The 21,596-nt window shown below is 37.7% G+C and overlaps 1 long non-coding RNA gene across 1 annotated transcript in view; it reads left to right on the top strand.

The window, feature by feature from the left end:
* Positions 1-21,596, top strand: part of LOC117981448 (uncharacterized) — a 116,791-nt gene that overhangs the window by 49,319 nt on the left and 45,876 nt on the right. Inside the window, exon 3 of the long non-coding RNA XR_008626441.3 lies at positions 14,800-14,880. This is a non-coding gene — a long non-coding RNA (uncharacterized LOC117981448). The remainder of the gene's footprint in view (positions 1-14,799; positions 14,881-21,596) is intronic.

Here is a 21,596-nt window from a genome sequence, read left to right as displayed (position 1 = left end):
GGCCAATATCTCTGATACAGCAGCACACAAAAAGTTAATTTCACCACAATCTATTAGGCTTTACTCCTGGGATAAAGGGCTCGTTTAACATATGCAAATCAATAAATGTGATTCACCACATCAACAGAATTGAAAACAAAAAACATGTGATCATCTCAATAGATGGAGAAAAAGATTTTGATAAGTTCCTACATACCCTTACAATAAAAACCCTCAACAAACTAGGCATCAAAGGAATATACCTCAAGATAATAAGAGCCATCTATTACAAACCTACAGCCAACATTATACTGAAAGGACAAATGCTGGAAGTATTCTTCTTAAGAACTCAAACATGAGAAGGGTGCCCACTCTCACCACTCCTATTCAACATAGTACTGGAAGTTTTAGCCAGATCAAGTAAGAGAAAGAAATAAAAGATATTAAATAGGAAAATAAGTCAAATTATTTCTCTTCACTGATGATATGATTCTATGACTAGAAAACCCTAAATACTCTGCCAAAAGGCTTCTAAAGCGATACATGACTTCAATAAAGTTTCAAGTTACAAAATCAATGGACAAAAATCAGTAGCATTTCTATACACCAACAACATTCAAGCTGAAGGCCAAATCAAGAATGCAATCCCATTTACAATAGTCACAAATAAATAAAATAAAATATCATGGAATACATGTAACCAAAGAGGTGAAAGATCTCTACAAGAAGAACTGCAAAACACTGCTGAAAAAAGTCACAGATAACACAAACAAATGGAAGCATCCCACACTCATGGATTTGAAGAATCAATATTGTTAAAATGGCCATACTCCCCAAAGCAATGTACATATTCAACTCTCTTCCCATCAAATTACTGATGTTTTTCATAGAATTAGAAAAAACTATTATAAAGTTCATATTGAACCAAAGTAGAGCCTTAATAGCCAAAAAAATTGTAAGGAAAAAGAATAAAGCCAGAGGCATCACACTACCCAACTTCAAACTATACCGCAAGGTTGCAGTAATCAAAACAGCATGATACTGGTACAAAAACAGGCACATAGATCAATGAAACAGAATAGAGACCCCTGAAATAAAGCTGCACACCTACAACCATCTAATCTTCAACAAAGTAAACAATAACAAGTGAGATGGTTTCACTCTGTGTCTCCACTGAAATCTCATGAGGAATTTTAATCCCCACATGTTAGGGTAGGGATCTGGTGGGACATCATTGGATCATGAGGGCAAATTTCCCCCATGCTGTTTTTGTGATAGTGAGTGCCCATGAGATCTGATGGTTTAAAAGTGTGGCACTTCTCCCCACTCTGTCTCTCCTGTCACCATGTAAGATGTGCCTTGCTTCCCCTTCCCCTTCCCCTTCTGCCATGATTGTAAGTTGCCTGAGGCCTCCCTAGCCATGCAAAATTATGAGTTGATTGAATCTCTTTCTTTATAAACTACCCAGTCTCAGGTATTTCTTTATAGGAGTGTTAAAATGGACTAATACAACAACAAGTAATGGTGAAAGTACTCACTTTTCAACAAATGGGGCTGAGAAAACTGGCTAACCATATGCAGAAGAATGAAACTGAAGCACCATCTAATACCATATAGAAAAGGTAGCTCAAGACGGATGAAAGACTTAAATGTAAGACCTGAAACTATAAAACTCCTAGATGAAAACCTAAGAAATATCATTCTGTAATATCCATTATCTATAAGGATCTTAAACAATTCAACAAGCAAAAACCGAATAACCCCATTAAAAAGTGGGCAAAGTACATGTACAGACACTTCTCAAAAGAACACACATATATGACCAACAAACACATGAAAGAACACTCCACATTACTAACCATCTGAGAAATGCAAATCAAAACCACAATGAGATACCATCTCACCAGTCAGAATGGCTATTACTAAAAAGTCAAAAAATAACACATGTTGACAAGGTGGCAGAGAAAAGGGAATGTTTATACACAGTTGATGGGAATATAAATTAGTTCAGCCTCTGTGGATAGCAGTTTGGAAATTTCTCCAAGAACTTAAAACAGAATTATCATTCAAGCCAGCAATGATATACCCACTACTGAGTATATACCCAAAGTAAAATAAATGGTTCGACCAAAAAGACACATGCACTTGTATGTTCATTGCAGCACTATTCACAATTGCAAAAACGCAGAATCAACCTAGGTGCCCAATAACGGTGCATTGGATAAAGAAAATGTAGTGCATAAACACCATGGAAAACTATGAAGTTATGATAAAAAACAAAATTATGTCCTTGCAGCAATGTGGATACAGCTAGAGACTATTACCCTAGGCAAATTAATGCAAGAACAGAAAACCAAATATCACATGTTCTCACTTATAAGTGGGAGTATAAACATTGGGTATTCATGGATGTAAAGATGGCAACAAGGGACACTGGAGACTAACAGGTGAGAAGGAAAGGAGGGGAGAAAAGGTTGAAAAACTAACTTTTGGCTACTATGCTCACTATCTGGGTGATGACATCATTTGTATCCCTGCAGCTGACAGCCAATCAGCCATCCAGCCTTTGGAATTGAACTAAAACGTTGGCTCCTTCCTAGGTCTCCAGACTGTCAGGCTACCCTGCACATTTTGGACTTGCCAGTTTCTATATAACACAAATCAATTCCTTAAAATAAACGTCTTTCTATCTATACAGACTTCCAGCTGGTTCCAATTCTCTAGATAACCCTAATTCAATCAGTAAGTCATCAAAAACTTGATGTTCTATGTACTGCACTGTGGTTCGAATGTGTCCCCCAAAGTTCAAATGTTAGCAATTTAATTCTCAATGCAACAGTGTTGAAAGGTGATACCTTTAAGAGGTCATTAGGTCATAAGAGCAAAACCCTCCTGAATAAATTAATATAGTTGGTTCATTATTGTAAGTGAATAGTTATAAAAGACAATTAGGTCCTCTCTTGCTCTCTCTTGCCTGTGATACCTTCTGTTGTCTTATGACACAGCAAGGAGTCCCTCACCAGATATAGGCACATCAATCTTGGACTTCCCAGCCTACAGAGGTGTAAGAAATAAATCTTTTTTTAAAATAAATTAACCAGTCTCAGGTATTCTGTTATAACAGCACAAAATAGACTAAAAGATACCTTTTCTTGGAAAAAGTGTTTCACCAAAATACGAGAGTCAACAAATAAAAGGAAAGACATTGCATCCAGGACATAGGAGAATTCCAAGGCTGAAGGAGAAGCAGGAGCCCATGAGGAGACAGCAACAAACCAGAGAACAACCATTTCATCAGGGGGAGGGGTTGTGAGGGCTGAAGAGAGAATGTTTAAGACAGAGAGAGCAAGAGAGTCAGGGAAGAAAGAGGAAGAAATTCATAGACAAGGAAGAAATTTGTAGAAAAAGGAAGTTTTGACTGCATTGAGAGGTGGAGTATTTGGGGACAAACTAATGATGCTTAGGAAGTAACAGGAAAAAAAAATCTCCTGAGAAGAAAAAACAGTAATATAAGAAAGACTATGAAATTATAGTACACTACGTGGTTTAGTTGTGATAAGGCAAACACCAAATTGCAATCTTACTAAAAATTATGATTTATAACTTGAGAGAATGGAGGATAAGGAAGTATAAGTTTAGCTAAATTATAATATTTCAGAAAAGGAAACCAACAAGTGTTAAGATTTAGAAAATCAAGAAATATCAGTATAAGAATTTTTTATTTTTGCATGCAATATTTCTTTTTAACTTATTTTTCTAATTTTATTTTTTCAATTTTTAAGTTCAGGGGTACATGTGCAGTTTTGTTATATAGGTAAACTTGTGTCATGGGGGGGTTTTTGTACAGAGTATTTTGTCATCCAGGTATTAAGCCTGGTACCCATTCATTATTTTTGCTGAAACTCTCCCTTCTCCCACCTTCCACCCTCTGTCAGCCCTAGTGTCTATTGCTCCCTGCTATATGTCCATGTGTTCTCATCATTTAGCTCCAGTTGTAAGTGAGAACATGTGGTATTTGTTTTTTTGTTCCTGTGTTAGCTTGCTAAGGATAATGGCCTCCAGCTCCGTCTATGTTCCTGCCAAGGACATAATCCTGTCCTTTTTATGGCTGCATAGTATTCCGTGGTGTATATGTACCACATGTTCTTTATCTAGTCTCCCACTGATGGGTATTTAGGTTGATTCCATGTCTTTACTATGCAAATAGTGCTTTATTGTACATATGCATGCATGTGTCTTTATGGTAGAATGATTTATATTCCTTTGGGTATATATCCAGCAATGGGATAGCTGAGTCAAATGGTAGTTCCATTTTTAGCTTTTTGAGGAATCACCTCACTGTTTTCCACAATGGTTGAACTAATTTACACTCTTACAAGCAGTGTAAAAGTGTTTCTTTTTCACCACAACTTTGCCAGCACCTGTTATTTTTTGACTTTTAAATAATAGCCATTCTTACTGGTGTGAGATGGTATCTCATCATGGTTTACATGTTCATTTCTCTAATGATCAGTGATGTTGAACCCTTTTTCATATACTTGTTGGCTGCATGCATGTCTCCTTTTGAAAGTGTCTGTTCATGTCCTTTGCCCACATTTTAATGGGGTTGTTTGGTTTTCCTTATATGTTTAAGTTCCTTATAGATACTGGATATTAGACCTTTGTCAGATGCAGAGTTTGCAAATACTTTCTCCTATTCTGTAGGCTGTTTGTTTACTCTGTTTATAGTTTATTTTGCTGTGCAGAAGCTCTTCAGTTTAATCAGATCCCATTTGTCAGTTTTTGCTTTTGTTGCAATTGTTTTGGTGTCTTCATCATGATATCTTTGGCCATTCCTATGTCCTAAATGGTATTGCCTAAGTCGTCTTCTAGGGTTTTACATTTAGGTCTTTAATCCATGTTGATTTGCTTTTTGTATATGGTATAAGAAGGGGGTGCAGTTTCAATCTTCTGCATATGGCTAGCCAGTTATCCCAGCATCCTTTATTGAATAGGGAGTGCTTTCCCCATTGCTTGTTTTTGTTGACTTTGTTGAAGATCAGATAGTCATAGGTGTGCAGCCTTATTTTGGGACTTTCTAGTCTGTTCCATTTGTTTATGTGTCTGTTTTTGTACTAGCACCATGTTGTTTTGGATACGGTAGCCCTGTAGTATAGTTTGAAATTGAGTAGCATGATATCTCCAGCTTTGTTCTTTTAGCTTAGGATTGTCTTAGCTATTTGTGCTCTTTTTTGGTTCCATATGAATTGCGAAAGTTTTTTCTAGTTCTGTAAAGAATGCCATTGATAGTTTGAGAGAAATAGCACTGAATCTATCAATTGCTTTGGGCAGTATTCTCATTTTAATGATATTCTTTCTATCCATGAGCATGTAATATTTTCCCTTTGTTTGATTCATCTTTAATTTATTTGAGAAGTGTTTTGTATTTCTCCCTGTAGAGATCATTCACCTCCCTGGTTAGCTGTATTACTAGTATTTTATTCTTTATGAGGCTATTGTGAATGGGATTGCATTCCTGATTTGGCTCTTGGATTGACTGTTGATGTATAGGAATGCTATCAATTTTCATACATTGACTTTGTATCTTGAGATTTTGCTGAAGTTTTTTCTCAGCTTAAGGGGCTTTTGGGCTGAGTTATGGGGTTTTCTAGATATAGGATCATGTCATTTTCAAACAGGGATAATTTGACTTCTTCTCTTTCTATTTGGATGCCATTTATTTCTTTCTCTTGCCTGATTGTTCTGACCAGAATTTCCAATACTATGTTGAACAAGAGTGGTATAAGAGGGAGTCCTTGTCTTGTGCTGCTTTTTAAGGGGAATGCTTCCAGCTTTTGCCCATTCTGTGTGATGTTGGCTGTGGGCTGGTCATATACGGTTCAAAATTTTTTGGAAGTATGTTCCTTCATTACCTAGTTTATTGAGATTTTTTTTTTCAACATGAAGCGGTGTTGAATTTTATCAAAAGCCTTTTACACATCGATTTAGATAATCATGTGGTTTTTGTCTTTAGTTCTTTTTATGTGATGAATCACATTTATTGATTTGTGTGTGTTAAACCAACCTTGCATCCCAGGGATAAAGTCTACTTGATTATGGTGCATACACTTTTTGATGTGTTGCTGGATTTGGTTTACCAGTATTTTGTTGAGGACTTTTGTATAAAGGTTCATCAAGTATATTGACCTCAAGCTTTTTTGTGTGTATGTGTGTGTGTGTGTGTGTGTCTGATGGATTTTGGTATCAGGATGATGCTTTCCTCATAGAATAAGTTAGGGAGGAGTCCCTCCTTCTTAATTTTTGGAACAGTTTCAGTAGGAATGCTACCAGCTCTTCTTTGTACATCTAGTAGCATTCTGCTGTGAACCCATCTGGTTCTGAGCTTCTTTTGGTTGGTACATTATTTATTACTGATTCAATTTTAGAACTCATTATTGGTCTATAAGCAGATTCAATTTCTTCCTGGGTGAGTCTCAAGAGGCTGTATGTATCCAGGAATTTATCCATTTCATCTAGATTTTCTATTTTATGTGGATAGAGGTGTTCATAGTAGTCTCTGATGGTTATTTGTATTTCTGTGGAGTCGTTGGTAATATCCCCTCTCTCATTTCTAATTGTTTTTATTTTTATCTTCTCTCTTTTCTCCATTAGTCTAGCTAGTGGTTTATCTATTTTATTAATTTTTTCAAAAAACTAACAACTGGATTCATTGATCTTTTGAGAGTGTGTGTGTTTATGTGTGTGTGTGTGTGTGTGTGTGTGTGTGTCTAAATCTCCTTCACTTCAGCTCTGATTTTAGTTATTTGTCTTCTGCTAGCTAGCTTTGGGGTTAGTTTGCTCTGGGTTTGCTAGTTTTTTAGTTATGATGTTACATTGTTAAATTGAGATCTTTCTAACTTTTTGATGTGGTATTTAGTGCTATAAATTCCCCTCTTAACACTGCCTTAGCTGTGTCACAGAGATTCTGGTATGTGGTATTTTTGTTCTGGCTAGTTTCAAACAACATCTTTATTTCTGCCTTAATTTCATTATTTATGCAAAAGTCATTCAGGAGCAGGTTATTTGATTTACAGGTAATTGTATGGTTTTGGGTGAATTTCTTAGTCTTGATTTCTAATTTTATTCTGGTGTAGTCCAAGAGAGTGGTTGTTATGATTTCATTTCTTCTGCATTTGCTGAGGAGTGTTTTGTGCCCAATTATGTGATTCATTTTAGAGTATGTGCCATGTGGCAGTGGGAAGAATGTATATTCTCTTGCTTTGAGGTGGAGAGTTCTATAGATGTCTATTAGGTTCCATTTGGTCCACTGCTGAGTACAGGTCCTGAATATCTTCATTAATTTTCTGCCTCAATTATCTGTCTAATATTGTCAGTGGGGTGTTAAATTATCCCACTATTAGGGGCATCTGCAATTGCTGAGGCTTGAGTAGGTAAATAAAGTGGCTGGGAAGCTCAAACTGGGCAGAGCCCACTGCAGCTCAACAAGGCCCACTGCCTCTAGACTCCACCTCTGTGGGCAGGGCATAGCTGAACAAAAGGCAGCAGACAACTTCTGCAGACTTAAACGTCCCTGTCTGACAGCTCTGAAGAGAGCAGTTGTTCTCTCAGCACAGCGTTTGAGCTCTGAGAACTGACAGACTGCCTCCTCAATTGGGTCCCTGACCCCCAGGTAGCCTAGCTGGGAGACATCTCCAAGTAGGGTCCAACAGACACCTCATATAGGCGGGTGCCCCTCTGGGATGAAGCTTCCAGAGGATCAGGAAGCAATATTTGCTATTCAGCAATATTTGCTGTTCTGCAATATTTGCTGTTCTGCAGCCTCTGTTGGTGATACCCAGGCAAACAGGGTCTGGAGTGGACCTCTACCAAACTCCAACATACATACAGATGAGAGACCTGACTGTTAGAAAGAAAACTAACAAACAAAGGAATAACATCAACATCAACAAAAAGGTCATCTACAACAAAACGCCATCTGTAGGTCACCAACATCAAAGACCAAAGGTAGATAAAACCACAAAGATGGGGAGAAGTAAGACCAGAAAAGCTGAAAATTCTAAAAATCAGAGCATCTCTTCTCCTCCAAAGGTTCCTTGCCAGCAATGGAACAAAGCTGGACAGAGAATGACTTTGATGAGTTGACAGAAGTAGGCTTCAGAAAGTTGGTAATAACAAACTTCTCCGAGCTAAAGGAGGATGTTTGAACCCATCACAAGGAAGCTAAAAACCTAGAAAAAAGATTAGATGAATGGCTAACTAGAATAAACAGTGTAGAGAAGACCTTAAATGACCTGATGGAGCTGAAAACCATGGCATGAGAACTTCGTGACGCATGCACAAGCTTCAATGCCAGTTCAATCAGGTGGAAGAAATGGTATCAGTGACTGAAGGTCAAATTAATGAAATAAAGTGAGAAGACAAGGTTAGAGAAAAAAGAGTAAAAAGAAACGAACAAAGCCTCCGAGAGGTATGGGACTATGTGAAAAGACCAAATCTATGTTTGCTTGGTGTACCTGAAAGTGATGGGGAGAATGGAACCAAGTTGAAAAACACTCTTCAGGATATTATCCAGGACAACTTCCCCAACCTAGCAAGGCAGGCCAACATTCAAATTCAGGAAATACAGAGAACACCACAAAGATATTCCTCGACAAGAGCAACCCCAAGACACATAATTGTCAGATTCCCCAAGGTTGAAATGAAGGAAAAAGTGTTAAGGGCAACCAGAGAGAAAGGTCGAGTTACCCACAAAGGGAAGCCCATCAGACTAACAGCGGATCTGTTGGCAGAAACCTTACAAGTCAGAAGAGAGTGGGGGCCAATATTCAACATTCTTAAATAAAAGAATTTTCAACCCAGAATTTCATATCCAGCCAAATTAAGATTCATAAGTGAAGGACAAATAAAATCCTTTACAGACAAGTAAATACTGAGAGATTTTGTCACCACCAGGCCTTCCTTACAAGAGCTCCTGAAGGAAGCACTAAACATGGAAGGAAACAACCGGTACCAGCCACTGCAAAAACATGCCGAATTGTAAAGACCAGTGATGCTATGAAGAAACTGCATCAATTAATGGTCAAAATAACCAGCGAACATCATAATGATGAGATCAAATTCACAAATAAAAATATTAACATTAAATGTAAATGTGCTAAATGCCCCAATTAAAAGACACAGACTGGCAAATTGGATAGAGTCAAGACCCATCAGTGTGCTGTACTCAGGAAACCCATCTTATGTGCAAAGAAGCACATAGGCTCAAAATAAAGGGATGGAGGAAGATCTACCAAGCAAATGGAAAGTAAATAAAAAAAAAAAGAAGAAAAACAGGGGTTGTAATCCTAGTCTCTGATAAAACAGACTTTAATCCAACAAAGATCAAAAGAGACAAAGAAGGCCATTACATAATGGTAAAGGGATCAATTCAACAAGAAGAGCTAACTATCCTAAATATATATGCACCCAATACAGGAGCACCCAGATTCATAAAGCAAGTCCTTAGAGACCTACAAAGAGAATTAGACTCCCACACAATAATAGTGGGAGACTTTAACACCCCACTGTTAACATTAGACAGATCAATGAGACAGAAGGTTAACAAGGATATCCAGGAACTGAACTCAGCTCTGGAACAAGCAGACCTAATAGACATCTACACAACTCTCCACCCCAAATCAACAGAATATACATTTTTATCAGGACCACATCACACTTATTCTAAAATTGACCACATAATTGGAAGTAAAGCTCCTCAGCAAATATAAAAGAACAGAAATCACAACAAACTGTCTCTCAAACCACAGTGCAATCAAATTAGAGCTCAGGATTAAGAAACTCACTCAAAACCACTCAACTACATGGAAACTGAACAACTTGCCCCTGAATAACTACTGGGTACATAACGAAATGAAGGCAGAAATCAAGATGTTCTTTGAAACCAACGAGAACAAAAGCACAACATACCAGAATCTCTGGGACACATTCAAAGCGTGTGTAGAGGGAAATTTGTAGCACTAAATGCCCACAAGAGAAAGCAGGAAAGATCCAAAATTGACACCCTAACATCACAATTAAAAGAACTAGAGAAGCAAGAGCAAACACATTCAAAAGCTAGCAGAAGGCAAGAAATAACTAAGATCATAGCAGAACTGAAGGAGATAGAGATGCAAAAAACCCTTCAAAAAATCAATGAATCAAGGAACCGGTTTTTTGAAAAGATCAACAAAATTGATAGACCACTAGCAAGACTAATAATGAAGAAAAGAGAGAAGAATCAAATAGATGCAATAAAAAATGATAAAGGGGATATCACCAGTGACCCCACAGAAATACAAACTACCATCAGAGAATACTATAAACACCTCTACGCAAATAAACTAGAAAATCTAGAAGAAATGGATACATTCCTGGACACATACACTCTCCCAAGACTAAACTAGGCAGAAGTTGAATCTCTGAATAGACCAATAACAGGCTCTGAAATTGAGGCAATAATTAATAGCCTACCAACCAAAAATATCCAGGACCAGACAGATTCACAGCCGAATTCTACCAGAGGTACAAAGAGGAGGTGGTACCATTCCTTCTGAAACTATTACAATCAATAGAAAAGGAAGGAATCCTCCCTGACTCATTTCGTGAGGCCAACATCATCCTGATACCAAACCTGGCAGAGACACAACACAAAAAGAGAATTTTATACCAATATCTCTGATGAACATCAATGCAAAAATCCTCAATAAAATACTGCAAACTGAATCCAGCAGCACATCAAAAAGCTTAACCACCATGATCAAGCCAGCTTCATCCCTGGGAGGCAAGGCTGGTTCAACATATGTAAATCAATAAACTTAATCCATCACATAAAGAGAACCAACGACAAAAACCACATGATTATCTCAATAGATGCAGAAAGGCCTTTGACAAAATTCAACAGCGCTTCAATAAAACTCTCAGTAAACTCGGTATGGATGGAACGTATCTCAAAATAATAAGAGCTATTTATGACAAACCCATAGCCAATATCATACTGAATGGGCAAAAACTGGAAGCATTCCCTTTGAAAATCAGCACAAGACAAGTATGCCATCTCTCACCACTCCTATTCAACATAGTGTTGGAATTTCTGGCCAGGGCAATCAGGCAACAGAAAGAAATAAAGGGTATTCAGTTAGGAAATGAGGAAGTCAAATTGTCCCTGTTTGCAGATGACATGATTGTATATTTAGAAAACCACATCATCTCAGCCCAAAATCTCCTTAAGCTGATAAGCAACTTCAGCAAAATGTCAGAATTCAAAATCAATGTGCAAAAATCACAAGCATTCCTATACACCATTAACAGAGAAACAGAGAGCCAAATCATGAGTGAACTCCCATTCACAATTGCTACAAAGAGAACAAAGTATCTAAGAATCCAGCTTACATGGATGTGAAGGACCTCTTCAAGAAGAACTACAAACCACTGCTCAACAAAATAAAAGAGGACACAAACAAATGCAAGAATATTCCACGCTCGTGGATAAGAAGAATCAATGTTGTGAAAATGGCCATACTGCCCAAGGTAATTTATAGATTCAATGCCAATCCCATCAAGCTACCAATGACTTTCTTCACAGAACTGGAAAAAACTACTTTAAATTTCATATGGAACAATACTAAGCCAAAAGAACAAAGCTGAAGGCATCACACTACCTGACTTCAAACTATACTACAAGGCTACAGTAACCAAAACAGCATGGTACTGGTACCAAAACAGATATATAGACCAACAGAACAGAACAGAGGCCTCAGAAATAACACCACACATCTACAAACACCTGATCTTTGACAAACCTGACAAAGACAAGAAATAGGGAAAGGATTCCCTATTTAATAAACGATGCTGGGAAAACTGGCTAGCCATATATAGAAAGCTGAATCTGGATCCCTTCCTTACACCTTATACAAAAATTAATTCAAGATGGATTAAAGACTTAAACGTTAGGCCTAAAACCATAAACACCCTAGAAGAAAACCTAGGCAATACCATTCAGGACATAGGAATGGGCAAGGACTTCCTGACTAAAACACCAAAAGCAATCGCGACAAAAGCCAAAATAGACAAATGGGATCTAATTAAAGAGCTTATGCACAGCAAAAGACACTACCATCTGAGTGAACAGGCAACCTACAGAATGGGAGACAATTTTTGCAATCTACGCTTCTGAAAAAGGCCTAATATGCAGAATCTACAAAGAACTCAAATTTACAAGAAAAAAACACACAACCCCACCAAAAAGTGGGCAAAGTATATGAACAGAGATTTCTCAAAAGAAGACATCTATGCAGCCAACAGACATGAAAAAATGCTCATCACTGGTCATCAGAGAAATGCAAATCAAAACCACAATGAGATACCATCTCACACCAGTTAGAATGGTGATCATTAAAAAGTCAGGAAACAATAGATGCTGTAGAGGATGTGGAGAAATAGAAATGCTTTTACACTGTTGGTGGGAGCATAAATTAGTTCAACCATTGTGGAAGACAGTGTGGTGATTCCTCAAGGATCTAGAACTAGAATTACCATTTGACCAGTAATCCCATTGCTGAGTAATACCCAAAGGATTATAAATCATGCTGCTATAAAGACACATGCACACGTATGTTTATTGTGGCACTATTCACAATAGTAAAGACTTGGAACCAACCCAAATGTCCATCAATGAGACTGGATTAAGAAACTGTGGCACATATACACTATGGAATACTATGCAGGTATAAAAAAGGATGAGTTCATGTCCTTTGTAGGGACATAGATGAAGCTGGAAACCATCACTCTCAGCAAACTATCACAAGGACAGAAAATGAACTACCGCATGTTCTCACTCATAGGTGGGAATTGAACAATGAGAACACTTGGACATAGGAAGGGGAACATCACACACTGGGGCCTATCGTTGGGTGGGGGGAGGTGGGAGTGATAGCATTAGGAGAAACACCTAATGTAAATGATGAGTTGATGGGTGCAGCAAACCAACATGCACATGTACGCGTATGTATGAAACCTGCAAATTGTGCACATGTACCCTAGAACTTAAAGTATAATAAAAAAAAATAAATAAATAAAATAAAGTCTCCCACTATTATTGTGTGGGAATCTAAGTCTCTTTGAAGGTCTCCAAAAGCTTTCTTTATGAATCTGGGTACTCCTCTGTTGGGTCCATATATATTTAGAATAGATTTTCTTATTGAATTGAACCCTTTACTATGAGGTAATGCCCCTTCTTTGTCTTTTTTGATCTTTGTTGGTTTAAAATCTGTTTTGTCTGAAATTAAAATCGCCACCTCTGCTTTTTTTTTTTTTTTTTTAGACAGAGTCTTGCTCTGTCGCCCAGGCACTGGAGTGCAGTGGCACAATCTCGGCTCACTGCAAGCTCCGCCTCACAGGTTCACGCCATTCTCCTGCCTCAGCCTCCTGAGTAGCTGGGACTACAGGCACCCACCACCACACCCAGCTATTTTTTTGAATTTTTAGTAGAGATGGGGTTTCACCGTGTTAGCCAGGATGGTCTCGATTTCCTGACCTTGTGATCTGCCTGCCTCGGCCTCCCAAAGTGCTGGGATTACAGGCATAAGCCACCACGCCTGGCCACCACCTCTGCTTTTTACTGTTTTCCTTTTGCTTGGAGACTTTTCTCCATCCCTTTACTTTGAGCCTATGCGTGTCATTGCATGTGAGATGGGTCTCTTAAAGACAGCATACAAATAAGTCTTGGTTCTTTATCCACCTTGCCACTCTCTGCCTTTTAATTGGGGAATTAAGTCTGTTTACATTCATGGTTAGTATTGATATGTGTGGATTTGATCCTGTCATCATGATGTTAGCTAGTTATTATGTAGACTTGTTTGTGTGATTGTGTATAGTTTCACTGGTCTGTGTATTTAGTCACGTTTTTGTAGTGGCTCGTAACAGACTTTCCTTCTCATATTTAGTGCTTCCTTCAGGAGTTCTTGCAAGGCAGGCCTGGTGGTGATGAATTCCTCAGCATTTGCTTGTCTGAAAAGGATCTTATTTCACCTTTGCTTATGAGGCTTAGTTTGGCTGGTTATGAAATTCTGAGTTAGAATTTCTTTTCTTAAGAGTGTTGAATATTGGTTCCCAATCTCTCCTGCCTTTAAGATTTCTGCTGAGAGATCTGCTGTTAGAATGATGGGCTTCCCATTGTAAGTGACCTGACCTTTCTCTGTGGTTGCCTTTAACAAGTATTCTTTCATTCTGACCTTGGAGAATCTGAAGATTATATGTTTTTGGGATGATCTTCTTGTGAAGGATCTTACTGGGGTTCTCTGCATTTCCTGATTTTGAATGTTGGCCTCTCTAGCTAGGTTGGGAAAATTCTCATGGATGATATTCTGAAATATGTTTCCCAAGTTACTTATATTCTCCCCATCTCTTTCAGGGACACCAATGAGTCATAGATTTGGTCTCTTTATTTAATCTCATATTTCTTGGAAGCTTTCTTCATTCCTTTTCATTCTTTTTCTCTTTTCTTGTCTGACTACCTTATTTCAGAAATCCAGTCTTCAAGCTCTGAGATTCTTTCCTCAGCTTGGTCTATTCTGCTATTAATGCTTATGATTGCATTATGAAATTTTGAAGTGTGTTTTTTGGCTCTATCAGGTCAGTTATGTTCTTTTCTATACTGGCTATTTTGTCTGTCACCCACTTTATCATTTTATTGTGATTCTTAGCTTCCTTGGATTTCAATGTACTCCTGCATCTCAATGATCTTCATTATCATCCATAATCTGAATTCTATTTCTGTTATTTCAGCTATCTCAGCTCAGTTCAGAACCCTTGCTGGAGAGGTGGTGCGGTCATTTGGAGGAAAGAAGAACTCTGGCTTTTTGAATTGTAAGATTTCTTTCTTTGGTTTTTCTCATTTTTATGGGCTGATGTTTCTTCAATCTTTGAAGTTGCTGACCTCCGAATGGGTTTTTTATTTCCCTTTTATCCTATTTGATGACATTGGGTGTTTGTGGTATAAGGTGAATTCAGCCAACCGGCTTCATTTCTGGAAGATTTTAGGGGGGCCATGCTCAGCTTCCAACTCCTGAACTGTGTGATCTAATTATGGGAAACTTTTATTGGTCCCCAACTTTGTTCTCTGGCTCCTTGAGGTTAGGAATCCACTGCACTGAAGGGTAGAGGGGGTGGGGAAGAGATGCTCCCAGACCACTGGTCATTACACTTCGATAGATGGTGTCAGCCAAAGTATTTCATAACGCAGTGGCAGCAGGGTGCATCCTCATTCATATGTCCCAGCAGCAGCGGCAGCAGCAGCATGGTGGGGTGTATGCTCATCAGCTGCATTAGGGTGCTAGGGGGTGCCAGGATGCTTGCCTTTGTGCCCATGTTCACCACAGGACAGACACAGCACAGCTTGGGGGATGGGGGTGCCCCTGCCAGTGACAGCGACTGTGCACACCTTCACTGGGGTGGTGGTGTTAGCACAGGGGTGGGGCACTGCCAGGGTCATGTCTGTGTGTGTTCTCTGTGGGCTGCAAGTAGGGGTGAATGTTCATGGTGGGGGAGGGTCAACTGTTCTCTGTGGGCTGCAAGTAGGGGTGAATGTTCATGGTGGGGGAGGGTCCACTGTTCTCTGTGCCTAGCTTCACTCCTGTGGCAGTGTTGGTGCAAGGGTGGGATGCTGGTGGAAGTGGGCTGGCTGGCTCTGTGCCTGCCATGGCTCTGACTGCAATGGTGGTCCAGTGGGTGAAAGAGGGATGGAGTGTACTCTCATGCATTGGGAAGGCAGGGTGCACACAGGGTGCCAGTAGGGCAAAGAAGGCAAAACCCACCCATGCACAAATGCACCAGCAAAGCAATATGGGGGGCTGCTGTGGGCCTGAGGGAGACTGCAGCGTTGGGAGGGAGCAGGTAGACTGGTGCGTGGTTATAGGGGCCATCTCGCTGGAGTTCTCAGCTGGTTAGGTAGGTCTGCCATAGGCAGGAACTATGATACAGAACCCCAGGGCACCTAAGTGTGCCCTGCAAGCAAGTGTGGCCAGTCTGGGGCCCCAGGAGAGACCAGCAGGCCAAGGGGTGCTCAAGTTGGAATGGTCCTTCCTGTCTGATGGGCAAGACTGCCCTGCAGAGTTCAGGTCTGACAGTTCCCCTAGGGTTAAAGTCTGCTATGGGGGCAAGTCGAGCCTGGGCTGATGGGCTTCCCTGGTCATGGTCTGCTGCAGACACTCCTGCAACAAACCCTCTGGGCTCCACATCAGTTGGCTTGCTTCCCCTATCACTTCTCTAAGCAGCTCTCCTTGCCAACTTGAGTGTCCCTGGTGGGAGGGGTCTCCTCCTGTTGGGATTCCAGAGGCCCCTGGTAAGAGTGGGTTGCTCCTTTCCAGTTCAACTCACCCATTACCCTGGAGTTGTTGGGGGCCAGAACAAGTCCCAGTGCACAGTAGCCCCACGCAAGGTTCCTAGCTTCATCTCCTTTCGACCCAGCTTCTGTTTCTTCTCTCCATCCACTCTCAATGGGTTCCCTCTGAAGATCTGTTAGGAGTGCGCCAGTCCTCTGGGTCCCTCAGTGGCAGCTGTTCCATGTGACTGCATCTAGTCAGCCATCTCGCCCTCTCTCACATAAGCATTTTTTAAAGAAAAATGAAGGAAAATACTAGAAAAAAATAGCTAAAAGAAGTGAAAGCAGTTGCTTCCTGTGAGTATGAACTATCTGACTAGCTATAGGAGTGGAATATGAAATAGCCTATTTAATATTACAAAACTTGCAGAAATATTTTATATTTTAAAGCACATATATGTAATTTTATAGAAGTAAAGCTAACAAACAAAAATTAAAATAATTGAAAAAAAAAGAAAAACCTAACTTTTGTTACATATGCTGCCAGGGTATCACAGTCTGTATTTCTTCTTATTGGCCCAATTTTGTAAGTCCCTTAGCCTTAAATGTCATGCTAGGTTCAAAGAAAAGATCATACATTTAAAAATATTTTTATTAAAGAAGATCAATGTTATTACATCAACATTCCTATAATTTGAATGGATGTCACATATATGCTTCTTCATCCATTGACTGTTCCAATTTAGCTACCAGAGATTTTTTTTAAAAGTGGAGTGTAGGTGGCCCACTAGTCAGATATAACTTGCTGATATAATTTATAGTGTATAGACTATATGTTTGCATAGTTTTCTAAAATCTTTAAAAATTAGTATCCTATTTTAAAATATGGAAGATTTAACATAAAATCTTTAAGCATTGGTGTCCTTTAGAAAATTGTGATTTGGCTACATTGGGCCTACATTCCTACATGGCTACATTAACAGAAGCTGAGTAAGGGACTAGTTAAATTAATATCATCCCATATGCAGTCATAAAAAAGAATAAGAAATCTCTTTATGCAATGAATATATACATATGTAAAACATAAATTAATAACATTAAAAAACTCCAAAGACACAGAATAATGCATGTAATATGCTACCATTTGATAAAAAATGAAAATATAAGTTTATATATCTAGTAGAACATGTGCAGAATGCTCTGCTAGCATACACAAACAATTGGTAATATCTGAAGGCAGGATCTGGTGTCTGGGGGACAGGAAGAAGGAATCATTTTTGTGACTATTGAATATTGGGCTATGCAAATATATACATCTTCAAAAACTAAAGGTGATTTTAAAAATTCAGAATTACTTAGCTCTAGAAATATAAATATGTATATATAATATATAAATATGTAAATATAACTCTAGAAATATGAATTTATTTCTCTGTAGTATATATTCATATAAATACATAATAGCTTTTCCCCATTTGATGGAATGCTTTGATACCACATCTGAGGATGGAATGATACAAAGCAAATTCTGTTTTGCACTTAAAAACACCAAAACCCAAATCCTGAAATCTTTCACTAACATTTCTTCTGTTCTTTTTTGATGTTGATATGTACTACTGAGTTTCCTTCTATGCCTACAAAACTATACCACCCAAAGAAAAAAATGTTAAAGACACCACATTACCAAATCTACAGTGTTAATTCCTGAGAGTTAAACATTTCTAATTGCAAAGACAATATGTCTGCTTCATAATTCAATGAATTATTTTTAAATATTTCCTCTACATGAATAATATTATTACACTAGACTGCCAATTATTTTTTTCCTCTTGTATTTGCTATGATAACAACCAGAAGGACTCTTCCTTTGATTGAGGGGCTCAGAAACGTCTTACAGAACAGTGATCCCAGTTTCCTTCTCCGGATTTTAACTCCTTTCTAATCATCATATTCTTTGATTTCAATTCTGATTGAAGGGAGCTCTCATGTATCTCAAAGGTGAGTGAGTAGCTTTAGTGGACCATCTGTAACTACTGACTTAGCCTTATTTTATACAGACAAGCCTAGTAGCTGGGCAGATGTTAATGCCAAATTGGCTGAACAACCCACCAAACTACTCAGTGGACTTGAGTACTTTTGCAGCCCTGTAAGAGAACCCAATGCCAGTATTAAGGATATACAACACATGGGGGCAGAGTCTGTTTAGGCAGAAAATTGAAAGAACTCCATAGAGAAAAAAAGAGAAAGGAGAAATGAGGCCCTAGTTATTTGAGTTTTTTGTCCCTTAAAGTAAGGCTGAGGTCTCTATTTTAGTTTTTATTCATGTCATAGTTTATTTTCTATTAAAATACATCAAAGAATAAAGCAGTATTTATCTGAATAGGGTATGATTTTTTTAAACTACTGAAATGACAATGATGATAGTTATGCCAATTTTCTGAGCCTTTTAGGTTAATAATATATTTTTCTTGATGAAAACTCTTGTAATAGAATTTTTAAAATAAAAACTTTTATTTTTATAAACTATCATAAAGAATGACTAATATTTTAACAATTCATATGATTAGTGGGTAGGAACAGTAAGGTATAACTAAACACAGATGCTCAGTAAAGTTAAATATGTCTATAGTGCTTTTTAAAATCAAAATTGGAAAGGAGATATGTTAGCATATTGAAACCATTAAAGTAGGGTGAGTCACTAAAGATGATTAAGACAAATATCTTTTTCCTACCTCTTACTTACTTTTTGTAGCTTCTAAACTGTGATCTAGTAAGCCATTGCTTTAGACTAATACACCTTCTGTCCCCAGTGGAAGGGAGCATAAGATTAATTAATAATGTCAATTCAGGAGAACGTGCTCCCAATTTCTAATACCAGCATCATCATTTACTAACGCTGTGACCTTGGGAAAGATCCTTATCCATCCTCTCAGGGGCTGAGTTTCTTTATATGTGAAGAGGAATGATTAATTGTAACTACCTAATGGATTTGTTAGGAGGATTGAGTATAATAACAACTAAAAGAACTTAAAACAGTGCCTAGTACATTGTAAGTGCTTAATAAATATTGGCTATAATTGTTATTACAACTGGACCCAAAGAATTATTTAATTTTCTTGATGTACTTAACAACAAAGATATGCCCAATTTCCCAACTCCTGAAGGTCAAAACAGAGGAGACTGAGCTGTAATAAAGTTAATCTGCTATTTCTCAACTACCCTGATAGGACAACAGTTAGCCGTATGGACAGCTACTGTGCCTGAAGAAATTCTAGTGTCAGAGTTTCTATGGCAAAGATCCCTTCTACAGGAATGGGGATGATTTTACCCCTTTCACAAATGTTGCTTCAATGTACCCCACAAAATTTCGGTTATATTGATTCAGTAATAGTATGAATCATGCTTGGTAGTAAGCAAGAAAAGTTATGATTTTGTAGATTATCCAGTTTTACTTATTGTTACAATGGGGTTCATGTTCTTTTGTGACTTTCTAGATCCTAAAGAGAAGCAGAACTAACTTGGGCATTATTTTGTCAAATAACCTTTATGCTCTAGCATTTCTTTCTTTTAATTCTAGAACTATTTTACGTATAATAGAACTTTAGATATTTTCCCACATGTCTCTGAGGCAATGCTGATATTTTCTCAATCTTTCTCTCTTTATTCTTCTGATTGGATAATTTCTAGTAGTTTATGGACTCTTTCTTCTGTACCCTGCTGTTAAGCCCAGCCAGTAATTTTTAATGTAATAGAATGCATTTTTAGTCCTAGAATTTCCTCATTGAGCACTTACTGGGTCCCAGAGGTGACTTTATGTTTTGTTTACACCTTAATTTGAGATGAATTTTGGAAAATCATAACTCTTCAGAACCATAGTACACCCTTTTCACATTGATTCTCCTTGTTTCTACTTTAAAATAGTCCACTGAAATCAAATACCGTTTAGTAGAGCAGCTGTTTGTAAGGAAGTGGCAGAGGAAAACATTTATCTCAGACCTCTAGATAAGGTATAAATTCTCCTCTGATTTAACTCTCTATTGGTTGGACATGTCTTTAGTATCTTTCTTGTTCATATTCACAACTAGTTTACTCATATTCATGTGATTGTCCAGTCCATTTTAGCAACTTATTTTCTATACCACATCTAATGTGTCTTGTCGTTTGGTTAAAAATAAATCAGTCCATTCTAGTTTGTATATTCATCTAAGTAGCTTCAGGATAAGGGCTCCTAGCAGAAATTTTTATCAGATACCAGTACCAGGAACAGCTGTGCATCTCCTGAACAATTGGTTTGTTTGTGAATCTTCAAACAATCGTTTGTAGTACTGTGAATCTTGAAACTGATTGTTTTTCCCTCTTTGCTTTGTCACTAAAAGAAATTCAGAGTCAAATGTGTAGCTCACCTCTAAAAATACTACATAAACTTATGATAAAGATTTTGGTATACTAACCTTAGCTTGTTTTATTTTCTACCACTATTTTCTTTTGTACCAGATAGTCTCATCAATTTATCCTTTCTATATTTTTGTGATTTGTAAGAAACATTAACTTTCAAAGTGTATGTAATTAATAAATAAATTTAATTACTATTCACAAATTGAAATGCTCCAAATTGTGATATTCAATCCTTTATATCCTAATCCTGGTGAGAAAAGTGTTGTGAACAACATAATCAATTTCCCACATCTTTGAATTATACACAATGTGCATTTATTTTAAGCCTTGGTCAGTGAACTGGTTTCTGAATATTCTTATTTTGCTCCCACTCTAAGAAATATACCTTCTACTTGGAATTAATAAAATTTATTGAGATAAAGTTATCATTTCTTTGTAAGTAGCCTTGTAATCTTTAGTTTCTATGTGCCTATCATTGTAATTAAGGTTGCTATATTCCACTGTGTTACGACCATCATTGTTGGAGAGTATCTATAAACTTCCTAAAGTCAGATAATTTTTGCTTAAAATTAAAAGTCTTGACCTTTGTGGTAGTTACATTGAATATTCACTTTACAATAATTAGTTGTGTCTCGATTTTGTATGAGTTTTTCTAAATGTAACACAATTCACAATAAAAAAGTTTTTCATAACTAATATTACTAAAAGCCCAGCCAGATATAAAATTAATTATAAATATAATCCTGGGGAGATACATAAACAAATTTAGGAATTATGAAAAAATGTATTCAGCTTGGTCAACTGGTTGATCTGAACCAATTCTACTGCCAAGAACAACTAGAAAAGTTTGATAAACAATGTTTTTAAA

Source organism: Pan paniscus, chromosome 7 (genome assembly GCF_029289425.2).
Source record: "Pan paniscus chromosome 7, NHGRI_mPanPan1-v2.0_pri, whole genome shotgun sequence".
NCBI classification, from domain to species: Eukaryota; Metazoa; Chordata; class Mammalia; order Primates; family Hominidae; genus Pan; species Pan paniscus.
Note: the sequence above shows the minus strand (reverse complement) of the source record. Positions and strands in the feature narration are given on the sequence as shown.